This window comes from Lissotriton helveticus, chromosome 6, assembly GCF_964261635.1.
Source record: "Lissotriton helveticus chromosome 6, aLisHel1.1, whole genome shotgun sequence".
Taxonomy (NCBI): Eukaryota; Metazoa; Chordata; class Amphibia; order Caudata; family Salamandridae; genus Lissotriton; species Lissotriton helveticus.
This window is the reverse complement of record NC_136067.1, coordinates 892,586,465-892,611,434: the sequence shown is the minus strand read 5'-3', so window position 1 is coordinate 892,611,434 and position 24,970 is coordinate 892,586,465. Positions and strand designations below refer to the sequence as shown.

At 46.1% G+C, this 24,970-nt stretch overlaps 1 protein-coding gene across 1 annotated transcript in view; it reads right to left on the bottom strand.

The window, feature by feature from the left end:
- LOC144763172 (amine sulfotransferase-like) overlaps positions 1 to 24,970 on the bottom strand; it is a 405,236-nt gene that overhangs the window by 346,509 nt on the left and 33,757 nt on the right. The gene's annotated exons all lie outside the window — the stretch shown is intronic.

The window sequence follows — 24,970 nt, the reverse complement described above, 5'->3', positions numbered from 1 at the left end:
ACTGCCACCCCTTTAACAGTGCCCGTTAATTCTCATACCCACCCTCTCTCACATGCATTTCTTGTGTTTTATGGTGCCACTCATACCAGTGTAGGGTGTCAGAGCACTTTGCATCACACACACATTATACAGAGACAATGGATTATTCATGTGTAAATCAGTGTGTAGGAAATGTACATAAGATAGAGGACTACAAGGTGGGGTAGTCACATGTCAGTCATACTATTAGGGAGCATAGTTTGAGTGATTGGTCTGGAGAGGCATAAACTCAGAATTTAAATGTACCACCATGGTTGGGTGTTGTCTTTACTAATTAGAATTGATTTTTACCCAAATTAACCCTTTTTACAATATTAGGCTAATCTAAGACTGGGGAAAAATGAAACTCTTTAATCTATATCTTGCAGTTTGCATGGAGCTCTTTGATGACGGTAAACATCACATTGTTCTGTGTTAGGATTTAAACTATGAACTGCAAGTAACAAAAGGATCTCTCTGACAAAAGCAGTAGCCTGCTGAAATAGCTACATTATATGCACTTTGTGATCTGCATGGTACACATGCTTTGCAGCAAGCATATTAACCCTCTGCACTTATTTAGATAGGTCAAAACTGCCGTTAGACAAAACTCAGATCTCTCCGCAGCAGCGGCGATCACTGCCTTGATCAGCTTTGGGGAAGTACAAGCCGGGTGCCTCTTCCCCCGTTCATCAGTATATATTCACCAATCCACCTGTGGTGACGGTTGGTATGGGGGCATGGCCTTTTGAGGCCAAGCTAAGAGGAGGTGCACAATGGAATTGAATGCACCCCAGGTGATGGGAATATAGAGGGGTGAGAACTGTGGGATATGGGAGGTGAGGAACCCAGTTGGGGGGTGGGACAGATCAAACTGCGATCAACTGCCCTGGGTGTTGGTAGATATATATACAGTCTCACAGTGTGGCTGCCGGGGTGTATAGGCATCTCAACCTGTAGGAGACACTAACAACTGAGGGTCCACTGGGCTGAAAGCAGGCAAACAAAGGCATGCAGTAACTCTGGAAATGAGCCATGCAGACAGTTTAATAAGTATAGATGTGACCTTATGAGGTTAAAATCCTTGATAAGTGATTCATGCAACCAGCAGGACAGATAGTGACAGTCCAATGGTTGGCTGCATTTTTTGAGACACCAGTTAAATTCATGTTGAAAGAAAAGTGATTAGAGATGTGGAACGGGGACTACAATGTAGTCTAGACTGCAAAGTTAGATATTGATTCCAAAGGACCACACTAGGAGGACACCCAAACTGGGTCATCTCTCATGTGTTAGCTGGTCCAAATTCCTCAGCGAAATAAGGACAGAGCAACATACCATACGAGAAACAAGCACAGCATAGAGGGAGGACTAACTTAAATGACACAGAACGCTGCTGCTCAAGCACAGAATCAGGAAAATGAGGCCAATAGGCCCTCACTCTCAAATATAGATCTAAAACAGCTCAAAAGAAAAATAACAATCAGAGGGAAAATTTATGGGGTGGCAATCACAGTAGCCCTGTTGAGCAAAATTAGAGAGCGCTCAAAATCGTTTGAAAACAAGGTTGGTGCTACAGAAAATGCAATTGGTAATCACTCCAGTCAACTGATTGATGTTGAAGCATAATTAATGTGGAATGGCGGGAAGAAATGATAGAAAACGTGGAATACAGACCAAGGTGAAGGAATTTGCGCATTGTGGGGCTGCGGTTGGGCATGGAGACACAGCTGAAGGAAACACTTTTAGCGGCTCTTTTACCTGCATTGCTAAAATCACTGGACAGAACAGCAGAAATGCAAATGGCAGGGCACACAGAATTCCGGGGCTGAAGCCACCACCGGTGGCCCTTCCTAGTATCATATTAGCACAAGTGTAGATGCATTATGTTATTATCCACATACTGATGGATGCAAGAAAGCTGGGTGCATTTAAATAAGATGTGAATCAGATCAAATTCTACCTGAACTATGATATGATGACTCAGAAAAGGAGAAGGACATCTGAGGAAGTGAAACAGAAATTGAGACAACTAAATATACCATATGTACTGCTCCTCACAGCCCATCTGCAGGTTGAGGCATGGGGGAAGACACTTAAAAAATCTGATAAAGCCATGCAACATTGATGAAAGTCTGGATTTGAAGCCACATTGTAATGTTTTTAAGAAATATGTCTTTGTTGTTAGCTTTTTTATCCATATGGATTGGTGCTCCAGGACATATGAGAATGAGCCAAAGGGCTGCATTTTAGAGAAATACAATGCAAATATTTCAGTTGAAATGATGCTACAACTGAGCTAATTAGAGAAACTGGTAATTGTTTGTAGTTTAGGGTTAGGAAAAAATCATAGTGGCAAACCCAGTTGACCATTTACAAGGCCGGCAGTATGAGCTACCCCACAGTAGACTTAGCTAGTTGTTTTTCTGACGATGCGGAAAGGATAGGCATTCATTGTTCATGTTAGGGCCAAGTTTGGGAGGGCCTCTTGGAGGGGGGGCAGTTGGAGGGATAGGAGGGTGAAGAAAGTCACCATCAAAGAATGTTGTAACCAGATTAATAAGATTACTAGACAAGCAATTTTACACTTGTCCATGCTAAATAGGGGACAGAGTGAAATCATGGAGCGTTAAAGGAATTCACAGTGCCATAAACATGGTAAAAACTATTCTCATATCTGAAACGAAGGCTTGCATAAATAATCGTTGTTGCTGCAAACAAACTTGACAACAAGTGAACATAAAAAGCTCAAGGTGAAATGGAGAAGAATCAATCAATCAATCAGGATTGGCAAAACACAAATACTCACTGCAAGCATCTCAAGGACCTAGAGGGGAGGGGGTGGCTCTGTTAAGTGCTGTGGTTTTCCAAAGAGCCAGGAACTGGAGCAGTGTGGAGGCTTGCTGGAGATGGAGGGTGAGGTTGTTCCAGGCCTTAGCTGCAAGGTGGGAGAAAGATATCCTCCCATTCTGGTCTTGTAGATGCATCAAATGGTGGCCAGAGAGAGGCTGGCTGATCAGTGGTGTCTTTTTGGTCGTGGAAGGAGAGGCAGTTGTTCAGGTAGTTGGTCCAGTGTTGTGAAAGGCCTTGTATGTTTGGGTGTGGAGGTTGAAGGTTATCCTTTTTTTGACTAGCCAGTGGAGATCACAGAGGTGTTGGGTAATGTGACTGCGGCAGGGGACATCGAGGATCAGTCTGGCTGCTGCGTTCTGGACAGTCGGGAGTTTGCAAAGGAGTTACTTGTTGATTCCAACTTAAGATACTGATGAGAGTGTACATGTCAGTTTTTCTGGATTTGGATGGGATCCATCTGAATGTCTTTTGAAGCAGGTCAGTGATTCGCCATTAATCTGATGTTTTATTATGAGCGATGAGTCTAGTATGATTCTGAGGTTTCGAGCACGGTCCGTCAGGGTGTGGAGATTTCTGAGGGTGAGGGACACCAAGAGTCATCACACGTGGAGGGGCTGGAGGTAAGGATGAGGACTTCTGTTTCCTTGGAGTTGAGTTTCAGGCAGCTGTTCTTCAGCCAGGTGGCAATGAATTTAATCTATTTTTTGGAGTTGTCTTTGGTGATGTCTGTGGTTCCTGCTGATGGTTGAAAAGGGGGCCATGTAGATGTTGAAGAGGGTGGGGCTGAGGGAGGAACCCCTCAGCCCCCGCCTCTCTCTGTCAGTGCTGAGAGGTAAAGTGGGAGTCTGAGTCGCTGAATTCTGTCGGTGAGGAATGAGCATATCACCTAAAGGGCTTTGTCACAGAATCCGGCGTCCTGGAGTCTGGTGGCTAGGGTGCGGTGGGAGACTGTGTTGAAGGCAGCGCGAGGTCTAGGAGGATGAAGGTTGCCATTTCGCCCAGGTCGGGGATGGAGTAGATGTCCTCAGTGGCAGCGAGTAGGGCGGTCTCAGTGCTGGGGTTGCTGCAGAATCAGGATTGAGAGATGTTTAGGACATTGTTAGCTGCGATGATGTTTGCTAGCTAGGTGTTGAAGGCCTTTTCGATGACTTTGGCTGCAAATGGAAGTAGGGAGATGGGCCTGAGGTTTTTGAGGTCCATGGAACCTGTGGAGGGTTTCTTCAGGAGGGGGTTGACTTCAACTCATTTCCAGTCATCTGGAAAGGTCTCCAAGGAGCAGTTGATAGTCAGACGTAGTTTGGGTGCGATGACTGAGGTGGCTCTATGGAGATGAGGGTTGGGAAGGGGTCTGAGGGTACTCTGGAGTGGATGCTTTTCATGATCTTCAAGGTGTCTTCCGTTGTGAGTGGGGTCTAGTTGAGCAGGGTATGTCAGATGGCGTCGCTTGGAGGGAGAGCAGGAGTGGTGCAGAGGTCCTTAGTTTTTGAAGTTGCATAGATCATCTTAATCTTAAGGTGGAATGAGGTGCTGAGTCTGTTGCAGAGGTCTTGGGAGAGTGGAAGATCTGTTTTTCGCTGCAGGGTTTGGCGAATTCCTTGATCATGGAGAAGAGTTCTTTGGTATTGTGAGTGTTGGTGAGGATTCTGTCTTGGAAGGATTTCTACCTTGTAGATTTGATGAGATGGTGGTGTGTGGTGGTGGCTGCTCTGTAGTCACCACTTGTTTCTGTGTTTTTTTTGTTCCCTCATGTCTTTTTGAATCATTGGCGGTAGCATTTGGATTCTTGGAGTTTTGGAGTAAATCAGCGTGCTTTCTTGATGTGTCTTCCTATGGTTTTCTTGAGGGGGCGAGTGTGTCGGCGCTGTTCGTGATCCAGCGGTGGAGGTTGCATGCTGTGGTGTTAGCATCTGGTGTAGTCAGTGGTGAGGTGCTGATGAAGGCAGAGGTGAGCTCGACTTTGGTGACTTTGTTTCGACTTCTATGGGGAGGCAGGGAGCATGCTTCTGTACGTTGGGATTTTGTAAGGAGAAGAGGATGCAGTGGTGATCTGTCCAGAGGAGTTCCATGGTGCGGCTGTAGGAGACGCTGTTTCCTTCTGCGAAGATGAGGTTGAGTGCATGTCCTGTTGCGTGTGTGGATGCGGTGACTAGTTGTTTCTGTCCTATGTTGCTGAGGTTCTCTAGGAAAGGAGGTGGTGTTTAGGTCATGGTGGTCCAGGTGGAAGTTTAGGTCTCCGAGTAGGATGCAGTCTGTGAAGGCAAGGGCGCGGGGTGGAATGAGATCTGTGATGGTGTTAGTTAAGGGAGCACAGAGATCGGACGGCCTGTTGATGAGGGTTCCAAGGACAATCTTTAAAGGGTTGGTCTAGATCTAAAAGTGGAGGTACTCCATGAGGGTTGTTCTCTCTTCCAGGATGGTGGTTGTCATGCGGAGGGTGCTTTTGATGGTGATGGTGATGCCTCTTCCTTAGTGCATAGAGAAACTGATTCCATATATTTGACATAGGGGAGCAAAGCACAACTAACCTTACTTCTTTCAACCATAAGGCATGTTCTTAGAATAAAGATGTGTATTTGCTTAGAGTCCTGGAAGTTCCCATGAAATACTTGTTATCAATCAATCAATCAATTAATACAACTTTATTCAGCTTTTGTAAAAAAAAATCTAAAATTCAAAAGTACATCACCAATACACATTAAATTACAAAAGTTAAAGATACTGCATATAAACACATAAAAATACAATAAAATTAGTTAAGAAATGTACTTGAAGACTCCATGTCCCATTCTTCCCCATCCCAGGTGATTAATCAAATGTTGCTCTAAGTTTTGCTGTTGCCTTTAAAAAACTAAGAACATGCCATATGGTGATCCCTGAGGGCATTAATAAAAAGGTAAAAGCAGGTCGCACTTGTTTAAAATTGGCTTGTTTTAAAATAGTGATTAAGAAGGACTTTTTAGGGTTCTCATAATTACTACAAACATTAAAAATTAAGCATGTCCTGTGAAGATGTGCCGGCACAGCCACAGGGCAGCAAGATCTAGTCTTTCTTGCTCTCTCTAGGGTGAGCAAGAAGAAGATGGAATAAACCAAGGCAAAACCTGGTCAATAAAAGCTGGGGAGCCCTAAAAGGTGAGCTTCCGTAGAATGAGTTGTTTTCAGAAGGATGTGTCTACACACACTAGGCTTCCTTAACTAACATTTTTTCCTTTCCATCTCTCTCAATGTAAGAAATGACTCCTTTATCTAAGGCAGATCTTTCCTACTGATGATATCAGGGGTGCAAAAGACGTCAGGCCTTCCTAATTTCCTGAATCCATTCAGTATATAGTTGAACCAGGGTATACCGTGGGTACTATCTAAGCAAAGACTGTCCCTTAATATCTCCTTATTGAGGGTGCTCCCATCATTTTAAGCAAACTTTAAGCCAGTAAAATAAAGGGAAAACGACAACAGGTCTGTCAGGTAAGGCACACCCAATTCGCTATGGACAATATAAGTGGCAGTACCCTGTGGGACACATAACAAACATCTCAAACACTTATGTTCTGCAGTTTGAAGGTCCTGATGCGTGGCATAGCCCCAGATCTCACTACCATACACCTTCTAAGATACGCACTTAGATCTGTATATCTGCAATAGGGCGTCTATAGGTTTGTTACCCAAACGGGAAGCAACATTTAAGATAGCTGCATAGCGCAAAGGAAAAACACCGGTTTACTTTTTTTCAAAGAGCTCCAATTTAGCTTAGTATCCAACATAATTTCTAAATAGGAGAAGGCATTTGTCTTAGGGACAGGCATGGTCCCTACCTTAAAATTAAAGGATTTAGATGACCCCTGACCTATCTGCATCACGTATGACTTGGAGTTATTAACTAGCAGGTCCCGGTCTTCCATAAAGGACACAAACGAGCTAAGTAATGTTTGTAACTACCTCGCAGTCTGAGTCTGAGGACCACATCATCCACATACAGTAATACAGGCAGGCCACGGCGGCCCACCTGGGGAACATCTGCATGTGTGGCTACCAGATCCTTCTCTAGATTGTTGATATCTAAGTTAAATAAGAAAGGAGCCAATATGCACTCCTGTCACCCGCCTCTCTAGAACGGGAACTGGCTGGTTACTTTACCGTCATTAGAGTAGCGAACCATCGCTTTCGTTTTTATTGTTAGAATCAAAAAATTCATGTTTGCGCATTGTTTTATATAAGTTAGCACTCATTCTTTGCCATTTCCGAGAAAAGACCTCTGTTGAAATGTGTTTCTCCAAGGCTAAGTTTTGCTTCACCAATGAATACACTGTAGCGCACACCTTTCCCTTTAGATAGAGGGCATCTCCTACTTTTCTAGTTGCGGGCACAGGCAGAGCCCGGCCTCAGAATCAAAACGTATCCTCTGCACTTCATTGTTTAGCTGCATCTGCTTGGAAAATTTCCACTATGGGCATGCCTTGAAATGTACATAATGTATCTCTATGCTTGCTGATGTTAGTCTCTCTGCAGCACTCCTAAGCGACTGGGCAGATTGGGCTCCACTCTGAGTGTACCTGAATAAACAGCTATTGGTTTGTAATCTCTACTGTCTGACCGACTCCTCATTTCTGAGAGGTGGTAGTTAGTGACCTGGGTGACCCTAATCGGGCCACTTCCTTCAGTTGGCACCCGAACAGGAACTCCTTCAGGCGAATGACCCATCCCCTTCAGCAGACGGGGGAGGTTGAGGCTATTGTCAGGTTTGACTGACGGCTCATGGATTCCTGTATGAGGAGCATTGATTGCTCGCAGCTTCCCCTTCTGTCCTGCCGGACAGTGCCTCACCCAGCGGTCATCCCAACTGGAGTCCTAAATGGCGAAACCCTTGGATCTGACCGTTTGAGCTGAAGAATCGGCAGTGGAGAATTAGTTCACTTGACCTGCATATATCAGGTGAGTTTGTTTTGGTTCTTTGTAGATATGGTACCATTTTGGTTTGAATTTGGTATGATCTGAGGACCGTCTTTGGGATAAAAGCACTTGCACTTGCTTTAGGCATAAATAGTGAACTTGTTTTCTTTTGAGAATGCCTGGTATTAGTAAACTGTTTTATTTGTGCTGTCACTGTTATTCTACAGATGCTCGATTGGAAGAAGCTCCGCCAGTGCCTCCAGAAGGCACTCCTAATTTTGATATGTATGTGAAGCAAGGTCTAGGTCCTATTATGTTTAGTACATTATGGCACAAATATACGAAGGACAATGCCAAGTTGCAGTGGCCGTTGATGGACACTTTCGATGAACAAAAGATTGGGTAGTTACAGGAAGAGTTGTTTAAAAGACAAAGTAGACAGTCTATGTTTGATTCCCTCAGAACGTGGCAGAAAGCAGCTAGGCAGAGACAATTAAAGATGGAGAAGAAGGCATGAAAAAGGAAGATGCAGACACTGACTCAGAAAGCAGTAGCATATGGTAGAGAAAAACAGGAGAACAGAGTTGATTGTGAAGATAGGAGATTTCGATTGCATGTTGATAAATTGTATTTGGCTCAGGAGGTAACTGATACTTTTGTGGAAGAATTGTTAGACACTCGACCCCTGCTCCCATATGCCCCACAAAGAATATATCCCACTGTCCCTGTATCTACTGCTGTCGTCTTGAAGGCTGTGGCTTCGGCTCCTCCTTCTTTGCCTTCACCATCTGTGACAACTGTGACTGTCAGCACACCAAGCACACCTATTGTCTCAGCATCCCTATCCCCAGCTCTCTCCCCCCCAGGGCACCAGCTTGCGACTATCCTATCCGGTGCTGCTGTTGCTTCTCCATCTTTGATGGTTAATTTCCCCGCATTATTGGGTGCAGAGATTTCAACACGTGGATTTGGGAATAGAGATTCGACAGAATTTAAGGACCGTATGGGCCCTTTTGTACGGTCTGTGGTGGGGGATAAAGAGAAGAAGGTAGTAGCTAATCAGGCTGTGCAGTGGGGTCTTAATCCCATTTACAGTGTGTGTGATGAAAGACTATGAACCCTTTTCTGATATTGAGAGCCCCTTGTTGCTTGATTATCCTGGCTAGTTAACAGAAAGTTTTTGTTCTATCCAACAACAGGTTCGGGATACCCTGCCAGTCACACCAGAGGCGCCCGGCCACGACATTTAGCCTGGCGACTCTCATCAAGATCTTCCAGAAAAAATAAACGTTTGGAGCCACGTTGGAGGGGGCCAGAACAGGTCCTACTAGCAACATGCACTGCAGTAAAAGACGCTAGCTGTAAGAACTGGATTCACGCGACTCATTGTCATAGGATTCCTTTGCCCCTACCCTATGATCAGTGGGTGAGGGTTGGGATTGGGGACTCTGAGTGCGAGACGGTGCCTTGATTTGTCCCCTTTAGTGATGCCAAATTGACTTGGATGCAAACGGACAAGGAAAATGATGGTGTGTTAAATGCAGCGGTCCTGAGCTCTCCAGGAGCCCCTGTTTGTTGACCATTCTGTCCCTGGAGCCATCAGGTACAATTTGCGCCCTCGGCTGAGGGACGTTGAACCAAAGGAGAAGAAAGATTAGTTAGGCATTGACTGTGTAAGTCAGGATTTACTTTGCTATAGTACCAACGGAATTAGTTTAGGGTGATGAGAGTTTTGTGCACTGGTTGAATATTAGACAGGATAGATCGGACTATACCTTGGAGGCATTCAATCCTGATCGACGTGAGATACGAGCTTAGGACAGAGCAAACTCCACAGCCGATGCTCAAGAGCGCCAACATATTGATTGAGATAGGATCCTGTACCAGTGAGGCTCTGACGGACAATGGTAACTTACATATTTTTCTTGAACATTGACCCATTTCATCATTCGTTATGCATTCCTTTGGTAGAAAGTTTGCTGAGGAAGAGCAGCCAGTGATTCTTGTTGCTCAGCACAATGCTGTGTGGGCCCGTGAACAAATGTTAACATGTATTGCCCTTCTGATTTTGCTGTTAATAATGTTATATAATGTAAATAATGTTATGTGGGGTATCATGTGTTTTGGAAAATGGTTAATTGTACCGTTAAATTGCGAGTATAAGTTTGTTCCTGAAGTCCAAAAGAAAAGGACAACCCCAAGTAATGTGTTTCTAGATACACACAAGAGGTTTTTTGGAGAAGAGACTGCTTGTTACCCCACTGAATCTGTCACTAGTCTATGGACAGTATATTGAGTGTAAATTGTCAATTATACCTATACTTGGCCCCTTGACTTTGTAGAAGTGCATGGAGTATTTGGGTTTGGCTATCAAGGTCATTGTCAATATCATAGAAAGCCACGAGGTATCAGGGGTGTGCCAACAGCACTTATTGCAACAACTTCTATATGGAAAAACAGAATATAACTCTGGTGGTTTACCAGGAATTGGCAGTTCCCCCTGAAGCTGGTTATTACCCTAATTGTTGTCCAATTGTCAATTTTACTGACACCATATTGTATGTCAATTGTTCAGGGACAGTATTGCGTAAGGGTACGCACACTTTGGTAAATACAAAGGACCCCAATACCTTTGGGTGGAATACTCGGTATTCTACAGTAGATTATGTTAGACTGGTGTATGCACACCCAGGTTTTGTTTTGTCTAATGGGACTTAATTGAATGTCCATACTGGTACAGATTATGTGGCATTTAGGATGGCACTGCCTTTAGGTGTACCTTCCAAACATGCAAAGCCTAAAGTATGAGAAGTTAAAAGGACACCAACGAAGGTAAATTTGTGAAGGGGTATCAGATCGCGAAGTCAATAGTTATTGTAATGGTATTACCTTTGGATGAATTCTTTCCTCCATAATTACATTTGGTGGTACTACTATGGCCAGGGGTGAGAAAGATAGAGAATATTTTGGATGTAAACTGCAGATAGTGTCTAATTCCACAGAGGCAGCTTTGCATGACATCACCACCCAATTAGAAAGTATGCAAATATATTCAGAGCTGACTAGATATGCAGTCGATTTCATTCTAGATAAGAGTGGTGGTGTAAGAGACCAGTGTGTAGTCTGGATCACAAATATGGAAAAGAATATTACCCAACAGATTTTAGACATCTTAGAAAATGTGAAAGGAATGGAAAGTGGGAACTGGAGCTGGGGTTAGATCATCGAAAATGTGATTTATTTCATTGTGATCTTGGTCTCTTTCTGTGTCCTTGTTCAGTGCCTTCCCTTCTGTTGTTATTATTTCACCACTCTTCTCACTCATAAGAGGAAAATATTGATTCATGACACCAATGCTGCAATTATGGTTCAAAAGGAGATCGATGACCTCATGCAGATAGATGAGGGCATTTTTGAGAATTCTTCCCTCCTTACAGTCTCCCTTTCTGATAATGACAGTATGGAGTGTTCCCAAGAAGTTTACTCGTGATTTCTGTTTTATTGATTTGTATATTCTTTGCTACTGCAGAAAATGTTTAGCTCATGCTAAAACGAGGGTCTGTTATAATAGAAAAATTCATGTTTACGCATTGTTTTATGTAAGTTAGCATTTGCAGCGCCATTTTCTTTGTGGGCGCCATTTTGAGTTATAATCGAAATGTATTCTTCGCCATTTCTGCGAAAAGGCCTCTGTTGAGTTGTGTTTCTCCAAGGCTAAGTTTTGCTTCACTAATGAATACACTGTACTTATTAGTGCATACCTTTCCCTTTATATAGAGGTCATCTCCCACTTGTCTAGTGGCGGGCAAGGGCAGAGCGACCTTGAGTAGTAGATAGTATGTGCTCGGCCTCAGATTCGAAACTAATCCTCTGTACTTCATTGTTTAGCTGCATCTGCAGGGAAAATTCCACAATTGGCGTGCCTTCAATGGTTCTGAAATGTACATAATCAAGAACATGTGATAATCATCGCAAAATTAACTTAATGCAACTTTGCACATCGCAGTCTATAGCGGGAAAAAAACCCACCTTGGTAACGTGGTATTTTCAAACCAGCGGTACCATGCGATAGGCCCATGATAATTCATCAAAGGTCCGCGATAAAGTCAACGTGACACTGCAAAAATGCGACACCCAAAGCAAAAAAACTGCGATGAGGTCATAAGCGATACAAAAAGCAGCGACAGGCTTGCAATTCCCATGCGTCATGTGGGAAAATGCACTATAAAAGCAGAGAAAAAAAAGGAAGAAAAAAAGAAATGGCGCAGCACCATGGATGCACCCAGACCGAGTGCAGAGTCTAAAGCGAACCCCACAAGCCCCACAGACCACCAGCAAGGAACCTCAGGGTCGGGGAAGGGCACGGAGAAGAGGAAGAGGAAGACGGGGTGCAGTCCGCAGGAAAACCAGATCAGCGTCACGGAGGTGACAGAACACTCATCAACTGAACACGAATGCAGTCGGAGTGTCGAGGAGGTCAATGGAGGAGGACAAGAGGCACTGGAATGATGCAAAAAGCAAAACCAAGCACAAACCTGCTGCTAACAGGAAGGCAGAAAAGGCGACAGGAGGTGGGAGTCTTGCGCCACAAGAGGAGCTGGAGGAAATGGAGGCCACAGTCATCAGTGTGGATATGGTGCAAGGATTCGGGAGTATGAACACTGCTAAATAGGACCTGACACAACATCAACAGGGTGAGCAACGACAAGGGACTGGGGGGACGGGGGAGATGGGCACAATGGTACACATGCACAACGATGTGTAGCACACTGCACACCCACAATGACCCTGGATCATATCCCTGATCCCTGTGGTACACTGCAGCACAAACACAGAGCAATCACAGCACATCCCACGTGTTACAAAGTGCAACACAGACACTGCAGAACAGAGGACACAACTGGGTCCACCCATGCACAGAAACAGGCCAACCACATCTAACAAAGTATGAAACTGTGAGTTTGAAATGTACGTGTACAAGCTCACATCCGTCATGTAGTCCAAATCTTCACTGTCCCGCATCAAATATTCAGCATCTCCTAAACAGTCACAATGTACATTGTTATACAGTCTGCATGTAAACAAGAACAATACGCCAACATACATGTCAGCAAAATGTCAACATGCATCTTCCCTTCACATTACAGAGGGACAAACAATACCTCCAACAGAGCAGACCAGACAGCTCATCAGTAATGCTGGAGAGGACCACCACACCTCTGACACCGATGCCCTACAACAGCTCATGGACATCTTTGGCAACCCACCCTCAGGAGCAGAGCAGTCAAGCTACATAGAGGAGACCCCAGCCCCTGCACAGACCACACAGCATGAAGCACCCACCAGCAGGGCTGGCTCCCAACACCTCACTGGGGCACACATCGCATTCCAATGCCAGGTGTCTGAATGCCAAAAGGAGGTGGCCGAACAGGTGCTGGTGGTGTCAGTGCCCATGGAAGCCAAACTGGACCACATACGTGGGTGTCTAACTCCCATCAGGGAACACCTACACCCCACAAGGAGACCCACACTGCGACATAGACACATGCATTTGCACATGTCCTTGAATGAACCACGCCAAAGCCCCGGAATCATTATTCACACACCCACACAGGACCTCCGTATGACGGCCCAGTCCACTCCTCTTACGTATTGAGTGGGTGACGACAAAGCTACATGTCCAGAGTCTCACCCGCTGCCAGCGGGGACATGATTGCTTCCGCTGTACACAGCACAATGTAATGTTGTAGGGGCCGGGCCCTCTTGTATACATCTTGACCACACAGACACACGCAGATAGTTTGCAAGACTGCCTACAGGCACGTTGGCCCGTCTCCTTTATTGGCATGGTCACATGTACAGTGACGCCTGTGCTGGATGTGTGTGGGGTTAATGTAAGCCAGCCCCCAAGGAGTGGTTGGTCCTGGCAACAACTACAACAGTGAACACAATTAAAATGTGAACAGAAAACACCAGCATTACAGAGACAACTGCGGAGCATCATGGTGGTAGCCAGAGCAAATGTAAATGTACATGTAAATGTACAGGAATTTATATAGCGCAAATCACCAAGCGGTTTCTAAGCGCTTGCTTAGGGAACCCGTCCTGGTATTCCCCTGTGAGATAACCCCAGCAGGGTATCCGCAAGGTGAAAGCCAGGCATCCCGCCGCGAGGGGCCGTTGTGGAGATTAAGCAAGCTATTGCCCAGAGTCGCAGAGGTCACCGGATGTGTCCATGAGCTGTGGTGCACTGAGTTAATGGCACTTGTAGTGCTGAGCAGGGTATCAGGCAGATGATGGCATCCATGACAGGTGTAAGCAACTCTGATAGTCTGGCCGTAATACACTTCCGACTCTGGCAGTTGGCGTTTGGAGGTGATTCGGGCAGTGATTGCATGTGCCTCCTGCAGTGATGCGACGTACAGGCCGGTCAGGACTCGATTTAATGTGTGAGCCCTGATGGACCGCAGTTGAGGCCGGAGGCAGCAGACAGCACAGGGCCTCATACACTTGGTGTGGACGACCCACAGTCCATCGACCCAGAGGCCATCCAACATTCTATCAGACAGGGTCCATGACTTGAGCAGAACAGAATTAGTGGCCTTGGATGCACTGCCGCCGGCACAGGCACAACTCCACGGGACGGTAGCTTGCACTGCGATGAGAATGGGCCACGCGAGCTGAGCGGGTCCTCATCGATGTCCGAGGTGAATGCGGTGGAGGGTTGCATGGGACAGCGGAAGGTGTCCTCCAGGGCATGATGCAGAGGGAAGAAGCCGTCCGGAAGCAGCAAATGGAGGAGTGGAATGCTACTGCCTCGTTTTTGCCACCAAGTCAGTATCACCGACATGATGATCAGGACAACCCCCCGTCCATAGACTCAGTCGCCAGCAAAGTTCAACCAGAAAGTGTCCATGGATGTCGGGGAACAGACTTAGTGGCACAGGAACTGAAAGGGGATGCAGTCTGTGATGAGGCCTGTACAATGTCATCCAATCTGCCATAATTAAATCAAGACTGATTTCTGAAAGTGTGACCTACTCAACCGCAGTGTAGGCTCAAGGCAGCTGTCAGCGCGAGCCAACCGCTGTTCAGCGAGCTCCTCCTGGAACTCTGACACATGACTTTGAAATGGCATGTGGGGATGTCTTGTGGTTGATGGCGGTAGAAGCACCACAGCTGAGCGGGTGTTCAGTCAGCGACGATGATGTGTTCTGTCTGGTACGGACTGAATTGGATTGGTGTGAGACTTGATGGACTGCAGTGTAGGACGAAGGCGAAGTCATCAAGGGCCCACAGACACGTGAGGTTGGTATGCTATGCACAGACTTGGTGTCACCACATCGAAGGCAGTATAGTGAATTAAACTCTGCAGTAATGTATGTGCCCGGACATTGTATAATCAAGACTCAGTCCCAAATGTGTGCCCTACTCTACCACAGTGTAGGCCGGAGGCAGTGGTCAGCAGTGTCCCACAACCATGTGGCATTGGCTCGCGATGCACAGAGTTAGTGACACCAAGGCAGTTGTTGGTAATGTTCGGTCACCTACGTAACAATGATCCTTTTTCCCTCCTGACTGAAATGCATCCTCCTCTTACACCTCTCCTTGCATGCAATGATATGTACTCTGCCATTGAAAAATCAGGACTCAGTTCCAAATGTGTGACCTACTCGAGCGCAATGTGGCCCGAGGTCAGTAGTCCGTGTGGGCCCACAGACAAATGTGGTGGAAATGTGATACACAGACTTGCTGTCACCACATTGAAGGCAGTATAGTGACATGAAATCAGCCATAATTAATGTTCTCTGCCATAGTGTAATCAAGACTCAGTTCGAAATGTGTGACCTCTGTATGCCAGTGGAGTATGTCAATGAGAAAGGAGTACTATGGACCTGTGTCGCGGAGGCCCTGATGGTCTGAGGAGGCTGCCTGGGTCACGGCACTCTGGCTTGGACCTTGCACCTGCACGTGGTGGGCCCTCTTTGACACACGCTGGTGTCTGCAGGTGTGCACTGAGGCCTGGGTGTGCAGGGGTAGGCACGACTTGTTCGGGGGCCAGCTGCCTGGGGTGCAGCAGGTGCACAGGATCGCAGGCAACACCACTCACGGCGACGGCGTCAGCCTTGTGGCAAGGTGAGGGACGCCACCCTGGCAGAGACATTGGGCATTCTGGATGAGAATAACGCCCAGAGCTACGTGCTTTTTAATCACACCCCTATTCGAGGCTGGCATACGCTGGGTCAGCACACTCCACTCACGCTTACGGGGGGGGGGGACAAAACAAGCTACATTTCCGGGATCTTCCTCACTGGCTGGGGTGACATGGTTGCGTCCACTGTCCACTACACTCCAAACACCATCCGTGTATGTCGACATGGATATGTGTGTGGCCTGCAGACTGAAGTCTGGCCATCACATCCACGCCACACTTGTCATTGTGTACATTCATCGTCACTTGCCTCCTTCGCACATGCCTGGTCCCCACCTCTTCCCACGATCGGCTATGTGTGGCTGATGTGCCATGCCGTTGATGGTTTATGTGCATGGCTGGCCCAGGTTGCCACAGTAAGTTGGGCTGTCGTCTCTGGTGGGTGGGCATGTTGTTTGGCTTGTGAGTTTGTGACGTGTACATTCCCAGTGTTTTGAGTTGCATAATTGTGGAGTTGAGGTGTGTGGTGAATTCATTTGGTACTTGCCAAAGAGCAGTGCATTTACGTAGGTGCCAGCCTGGAAGCGCTGGTTTATGATGGACTGTCAGAAGATGTAGGAATCGTGCACACTGCCTGGATGGTTGGCGTCGACGTTGGTGGCGATTCCCCGGTGGTCCACTATTGCCTGCACATTGTTGGCATACTTGTGCTTTCGGTTGCGATTATTGTGTGCAGTGTTGCCAGGGGCACAAGTAGGACATGTGTGCAGTCAACTACCCCCAAACATGTGGGAAAAGCCAACTATGGCGTAGATGCCTTGCTTGGTCTCCAGCTGTTTCTGCTCAGTGTGGGGTAAGGATAGGTAGTGTGGTACCAAGCTGCACTATGCATCATCGATGTCAAATCACTTTACACATCTATATCACATCAAGGAGGCATTGAGGCAGTAGAGAAAGCCTTACTCAATTCGGAATATAAACAAGACATGCAGATCTTCCCAATGGAACTGGTGGAGTTTACACTCATGAACAGCTATTTCAAATGGCAGGATGACTGGTATCTCCAGAAGAGTGGAACATCAATGGGAAATTGTGCGGCGCCCACGTATGCCAATATTTATATGAATGAGTACGAAGAACAACACATTTTGAACACCACAGAATGGAAAGACAATTTGACATTATACCTACATTTCATAGAGGATATTTTCATCATATGGAGGGGCACAAGAGAATCTTTGGAAAATCAAATACAGAGGCTAAACACCGTGGATGAGAGAATACAACTAACATTTGAAATTCAGGATCAAACAATCAATTTTTTGGATGTCTTGATAACAAAAAGTGGAACTAGATTTACAACTGACATGCATAGAAAGCCGACTGATAGAAACAACATGTTAAAGTATGATAGCTTTCATCCACAAGCATTGAGACAACATCTCCCATACTCCCAACATTTGAGAGTGAAAAGGATCGTCTCGGACCCGGCAAGAGGGATTGAACAAATGGAAACCATGTTACAACGTTTCAGAGACAGAGGATACCCAGAAAATGTATTAACATCAGCATACAACAGAGCTAATCTGAAAACAAGAACATAATTACTACAGGCGCACAAACCCGCAAAGGTTGAACGAACCACATGCGTATGGAACTACTCCACCATGAGCAAGCACTACAAAAGCTTTATCAAAAAACATTGGATGTTACTCAAAATGGAGCCTGACTTTAGAAACATTTTCCAACAAGAACCCACTTTTGCATACACACAAGCTAAGAACTTGGGCAAAATGATAAAACAAAGAATTCACCAACCAGAGGCACAAGATTATAAAGGGACCAAACCGTGGTGGAACTGCAACAATTGCAGCAACATTATGAGCGGTGGATTTATCATGCACCCTATGAAAGGCCACAAGATAAAATTAAAAGTGAACGCGACATGCGACACGTCCAACATCATATATATGCTCAAGTGTCCATGCGATAAAGTATACGTGGGACAGACAAAACGCAAACTGAAAATAAGGCTGAATGAACGTAAGAGAAACATCTGGACTCAATCCACAAGATCAGTAGTAGCTACCCGCTTTGCCTCTTCGTGGACTGGTGGATTGGCTTTGGGACGCGGCCGAGGTGAGAGGGTGCCGACTCTGCTCTCCGTGGCTACTCTGAGCTCTTCACTCCTTAACCTTATCAGAGAGGAGCCCCCTCCGATTCTTCTAGCTTCGCCGCTCGCCTCCTTGCTTGACCTCAGGGCCGATTTGGGTCACGGAGGAGGTTTGGCTTCTGTGCCGCTCTCCACGGCCACTCTTGGGCTCATTTTTCCGCGGCTTGTTCTGGTGAGACACCCCTTCCTGCCTTTGACATTGTTTTTGGACTATGCTGCCTCCCATTCTGCGGATTGCTGCCTTGGCGCCCGCGGCCTTTGTTCCCTGACCCCTGGTATCCGGATTGAGCACCTCTGCCCCCGCTGCTCATGGATGGGGCGGCTGTGGCTTGGGGCCGACTGCCTTTCTCCCTCGGACTTGCTGGCTGTGGTGGCCTTCTGCCTTGGATGTCAGGCTTGGACCTTGGTGCTCCCCGCCATTTTCTTTTTCTGGCTCTCTTCTTCTGCTGCCTTTCTCCTGATCTGCCATTTTGGCGATCTCTGACCTCTTCCTCTGTCCCGGCGACCTTTCTGTTGTCTCTCCTGTGCCTCCGATCCACTCCTCGCTGTCTTGCTCGTTTTGTCTTGCTCCTGTCCTTTTCTGCCTTCCTTCCCCTTTCTCTCTGTCCCCCCTCTTCCTTCCCCTGCCCCTTAAATTGTTCTTGTCTCTTACTTTCAGCCTCTCTTACAACCATCCCACTGCTTTTCGTTACCTCACCCAGCGCCTTCGTTTTTGCCATCCTCGAGTTTTCTCATTTTCCTACCCCCTGTTTTGTAATGTGTAATTTTGTGTAACTTACTGTACTGCTGTGGTTACTCTTGTAAAGCGCTGCGATTTGTGTTGTGACTGCTTCCCCCCTCCGACCCCACTTAATGGAACTCTGCTCTCCTGGTTTTTTGGTACTTGACCTGAGAAAATCTACTATTTTTATATCTTTGTATATAGAGATAACTGTAATCACTAGTATATGCAGTATACCTTTGTACTCTCTACCATTCCTATGTGACTCTTAGAGTATATCCATTGTATCCCTTCCCTATGTATTTAGAGATAACTCTAATCACTAGTATATGCAGTAGACCAGTGTACTATCTACCATTCCTATGTGACTCTTAGAGTATATCCATTTGTATCCCTTCCCTATGTATATAGAGATAACTCTAATCACTAGTATATGCAGTAGACCTTTATACTATCTACCATTCCTATGTGACTCTTAGAGTATATCCATTTGTCTCCCTTCCTTGAGTGCTCCTCCTTGTGTGACTATAACTTGTACATTTGCAATTGTATTCTGTTTTGTATCTTTTATGTAACGCACGTAATCATGAACCCTTATGTATCGCAACTGGTTCTTATGTAAAGCGCTCTGACACCTCCGGGTAATGTTCGCGCTATGTAAAATCGCATTAAATAAAATAAATAAATAAATAAATTATTTACAATGCCAATAGCTCAAACTCACGTATATGCAAGACCTATTGCATTACAAATGCTTGTTAAATTCCTGTTTTATTCATGTGACAAATTTCTGTACATAGCACTCTGGCACTAAGCATGTATCACTTGCACTCTAGTTGAGGTTTGGTCAACATTTTGCGATCTGAGTACATTCAAGGATCTCAAGAGTCTAAAAATAAATCTACTTCAGTACACTAGCCAAAGAACAGACGTACATTAAACATCTGAGCTTATCATAGCATTGGCCATCATAGTGCATACTTGATGTGCTTACAAGGCCATGAGAGCATCATGAATACCTAATGTATTCTGAAAATAGCTCCAGAGGAAGCACTTCAGTTGACTGCATATCAAAGTTACTTTATAGGATATAAGGTTGCTATGACTTTGAGATAAAGCCTTCTATATAAGGCAGTGAGTCCTTACTTTATTGGCCAGTTTGGGGTGCTTGTAAAGACCGAATCTACATCTTTACAATTTGTAAAGGTCAGGAAGACCAGTAACGGATGTCAGTACAGTGCAGATGTCATGCCGATAGGAAGCGCAGTACAGTCCTATTGCACGTGCTTTGAATCTGCACCAGGGAAAGCATAGTGGATAGTGGTTTTCATAGATTTCACTTAATCTGTCGGGAATTCAAGAACTAATTTAAGTGAGTCAGAGATGGAAGCCTGTAGGTTACAAACAGAACAGTGCATCAGACACATTAATACCCAGCCAAACTGTTCAAACCCGGTCTCTGAAACTCTGATACCTGCTGGAGCCGCAAAAAAGAGACAGGAGTCTTGGGCCACATGCTGCTGGACTGCACTCTTTTAAAGAATTTTTGGGGCAGAAATAGGAAAACCATATTACAAATTCTAAATCTGAACTGGACATCAAACCTAGCCTCTATTATGCTGGGTATCCTCCCCCCAGACATATACTCCATGCTGAGCAAGGAAGACCGCCTGTTATTATTATTATTATTTATTAATATTTATGAGGCTTGTAAAGCGCACAGCTACCCCCAAAGGGGGTGTCCCGGCGCTGTAGACTGCCGACTTGAAAAGAAAAAGCAATTTTAAGAGATGGAGAACAGCCACGTTTTCAGTTTACTACGAAAGAACGATTCAGAGGTAATAAACCTAAGATCTAGAGGGAGGCTGTTCCAGAGTTTAGCAGTCATTACCGTGAATGCTCTTCCACCCATTCTGGAGCGGCGGAAGCGAGGAACAGTCAAAAGACGTAGGTTGTTCGACCGCAAGGATCTGACCGAATGGGATAGTACAAGTCTCCTTCTCAAGTATCCTGGGCCCAACCCATTAAGGGCCCGAAAAGCAAGAGTCAGCATCTTGAACTGAATGCGACGGGAAATAGGAAGCCAATGTAGCTTCTTACGGTAGGATGCGACCGACTGACGGTAGGGGATGTTGCCTATCAGTCTCGCCGCCGCATTCTGAACGATCTGTAGACGTTCAATTTGGTACAAGTGGGCACCGGCATAGAGACTATTGGCATAATCCAAATGTGACGTGATCAGGGCGTGGATGACAGTTCTGCGGGCGTCCAGAGGAAGGTACGGAAAGATCTTTCTAATCATACGCAGTTTCCCGAAACATGCTGCCGTGACCTTATTAATTTGAGCTTTACAGGAAAGAGGGTTGTCGAATTGAAAGCCCAGATTGCGAGCTGTTTGGACAGGAGTAGGAGGAGGATTGAGCACAGTTGGCCACCACAAAATAGCAGGAAGGGTAGTTTTCTGATTAAAAAACAAGACCTCCGTCTTATCAGTGTTGAGCCTGAGATGATTAGAGGTCATCCAAGAGTATATGTTGCCAAGACAATGGCGAAAACTGGCGAAGCTGGAGTCAGAGTGATCTCTAAAGGAAAACACAAGCTGAGTATCATCAGCTTAAGAGATCACTCTGACCCCCCAGGACTCCACCACCTTATTCAGTGGGGCAAGATACACGTTAAAAAACAAGGGGCTCAGCGCAGAGCCCTGCGGCACGCCGCAAAGGAGAGGTTTACCCTCTGATTCAAAAGGTTTGAGAAGAACCCTCTGAGTTCGTCCTTTAAGAAAGGAGCCAATCCAAGACAGAACGGCGCCACCCAATCCAATCTGCCTCAGACGATCCAAAAGTATCTCGTGGGATACCGTGTCAAAAGCGGCGGATAGGTCGAGGAGGACCAGCATGGCCTCCTCGCCCCTATCCACACACTCCCGGATCGTCTCAGAGACCTCTAAAAGAGCAGTCTCAGTACTAAATCCAGTTCTAAATCCCGACTGCGAATCGTGTAGCAGTGAATTGGATTCTAAATAATCTGCCAGTTGTAGCTGCACAGCCTTTTCCAGGATTTTCGCCGGTTTAAGGAGAAGGGAGTAGGGGCGATAATTGCAAAATTGTGCCGGGTCCGCATCCACTTTCTTTAGAATGGGGACTAACATGGCCTCCTTCCAAACAGTCGGAAATTGGCCTGTGCGCAATGATGAGTTCCAGATTGAGAGAAGTGGTCTGACCAAAAGGGGAGCCAAGTTGCCAATGACCTTAGCAGGGACCGGGTCTAAAGGGGAGCCAGATTTGCACTGGGTAAGCAGATTCAATGCAGACTCAGAAGTAAGCCCTTTAAAGGACACCAATGACGCTAACACAGGGTCCCTAGCACAGGAAATAGGGGGGGTCAAAATAGAAGGAAAAGAAGACGTAATGTTGTCAATTTTGCTTGAAATTATACCGACAAACCATTGCATAAAGCCTGGCTCGAGGAATTCTGAGGCATCATAGCGGGGGGCTTGACAAAGTCCTTTGCAATGGTAAAGAGAGTTTTTGAGGAGTTATCTGCATTCTTAATTTGTAAGGCGAAGAAGTCTCTCATCGTAGACTTTTTTAATTTTAGAACGTTTTTTAAAGCAGACTTGTATATAATTTTAGATTCTGAGTCATAAGTTTGCCGCCATTTGCGTTCTAGTTTTTTGCAGCGGCTCTTTTCCTCACGCAAGGCAGGAGAGAACCACGGGGCAGATGGTCGGGATCTTGCGGAAGTGATAGGTTGTAGGGGTGCGATGGCATCAATGGCAAGCGACAGAGCAGAATTAAGCTGAGCCACGCTTGTGTCAATATCATTAGACAGTGGGTCTGGTTGAAAAGCAAATAGAGGATCTAAGGCAGTACAAGGACCTTTATGCCATTTTCTCCCGCACTCCCTACCAAGCGCTACCGGGCTAGGTACCGAGGGAAGCGTGAGGTCAAAAGGGAGAAGGTAATGGTCTGACCAAGTGAGGGGGAGGGAGGAGTGTACTGTGATACCGGGATGATTAGAAAATATTAAATCAAGAGTGTGGCCCGCTACATGAGTCGGGCCCTGAACTAATTGGTTCAAGTTCAGGCCCTGCAGAGTCTCTACTAGTTGAGTAGCCTGAGGGCAAGAAGAGTTTTCAGCATGAAGATTGAAATCCCCAAGCACAATAAAGTGCGGATGTTTAAGGTAAAGATCCGCTATCAGGTGTACAAGTAGCATTAAGGAGGAAGCTGAAGCGTTGGGGGGGTTATACACTAGAATACCAGCCAAAATAACAGCAGCCGAGTCAGAGATGGTGAAACACAAGGCTTCGATCAGCCCGATATTCGTGAGTTTCCTGATAGTCAAATGAAGATGGGATTTCAAGATGATAGCAAGACCACCCCCAGTTTTTCCACCCTCTCGATTAATACCCATCAAGAGATAGCCAGGGGGAGTAGCTAGATGGATGTCAGGTTTGGAAGTGTCTTTAATCCAGGACTCAGTGAGAAACAGGATATCCCAAGCATGGGAGACCAGAAGTGTCCAGATCTCGCTAGCATGACGAGGGAGAGAGCGGCAGTTGAATAGAACGCTTGGCCAAGTTGGAAAGTGGAGGGGCACGCTTTCCCAAAGGGGGAAATGCAAGATCACAGTGTGGGCATTTAAAAGGGCGACCCTCCAGATAACACGGGGAGCAGCGGGAAGTCGGCATACACATACCTGATGTCAACTGGAGGAGCTGCTCTCTGGACCAGCGAATATGACTGATCTCAGAGCGACAGACAGGGGGACTGGCACTGGGCACGGGCCAGGCGCGGACGGGCGCAGACGGGCTTGCCTTTGGCGCGCACGCTGCGCCCGCCCGCTGCGCGAACGAGAAGTCCATCTATTTTTATACATAGAGAGGAGGGTGGAGGCGTCCAAGAGCTGGACCGCTACCCTGCCTTCCCCTAAGATGGCGGCGGCTATCCTCTGCGTGCCGGCGTCAGCGCCTCAAATCGGCTGCGCCGGTGGGCAATTGAGTGTGGAGACCCTTGAGGCGACGTAAATCTCACATGCAAGGATCGATTCACTAAGTAAATTAAAACAGCACAATTTAAATATTTACAGCTTTTAAAAGTAATTACCAGCCAAATGTGCACTGAGTAACATGGAGGGAAAGTAGAGAGCGCCCCCGGCTTTCGCCTCAGGGGAAAGTAAGCATTAGTCTACAAGCAAGCAGGAAATGAGCCCTTAAGTAACGAGGGAGGGCGGGAGGCGTCCAAGAGCTGGACCGCTCCCTGCCTTCCCCTAAGATGGTGGCGGCTATCCTCTGTGTGCCGGCGTCAGCGCCTCAAAGCGGCTGCGCCGGTGGGCAATTGAGTGTGGGGACCCTTGAGGCGACGTAAATCTCACATGCAAGGATCGATTCACTAAGTAAATTAAAACAGCACAATTTAAATATTTACAGCTTTTAAAAGTAATTACCAGCCAAACGTGCACTGAGTAACATGGAGGGAAAGTAGAGAGCGCCCCCGGCTTCCGCCTCAGGGGAAAGTAAGCATTAGTCAGGGAGCAGGGAAGAAAGATATCTAGTCCAAGCCAGACAATTTCATGCTTACCACATCCGCATAACTACTCTAATTCCATCCCCACCTCCTTCCTTCACTTACCCCCACCTTACCTCCCAGCCCCTCCTGCCATCAGGTATATCCCTCCCCTACTATCGCCCTTTTTCTGTCTTCACTACAATCGGTTGTCGTGACGCTCACCAAATAAAATCACTATTCATCCCCTCGACTCCCTCCACACAAATATCCTCCTCATCTTCATCAGCTCACATGCATACGACTACCCACACTCAACACTTTATTCGTCACCTATCTCAAGAAAACAGAGAATACTGTATTCTACTGCATTATGTATACCGAATGGGACACCGTTTATTGACTATACATTTACCATTTACCATTTACTCTTTTGCTCTTATAAAACTTCAATAAAAATGGCTTGATTTAATAAAAAACAATGTTTTTTTAATCCACTATACTCCCACGGGAATGGAATCCAATCAGATATACACGTTGCAGATAATTTGATCAACACAACAATCAACCACTACTAAAACCCTGAAGAAGAAGGTGAAAACACAGATGTACACAGCAAGTGCATGAACTCAAGCTTCAACACTGGGATGTGTACG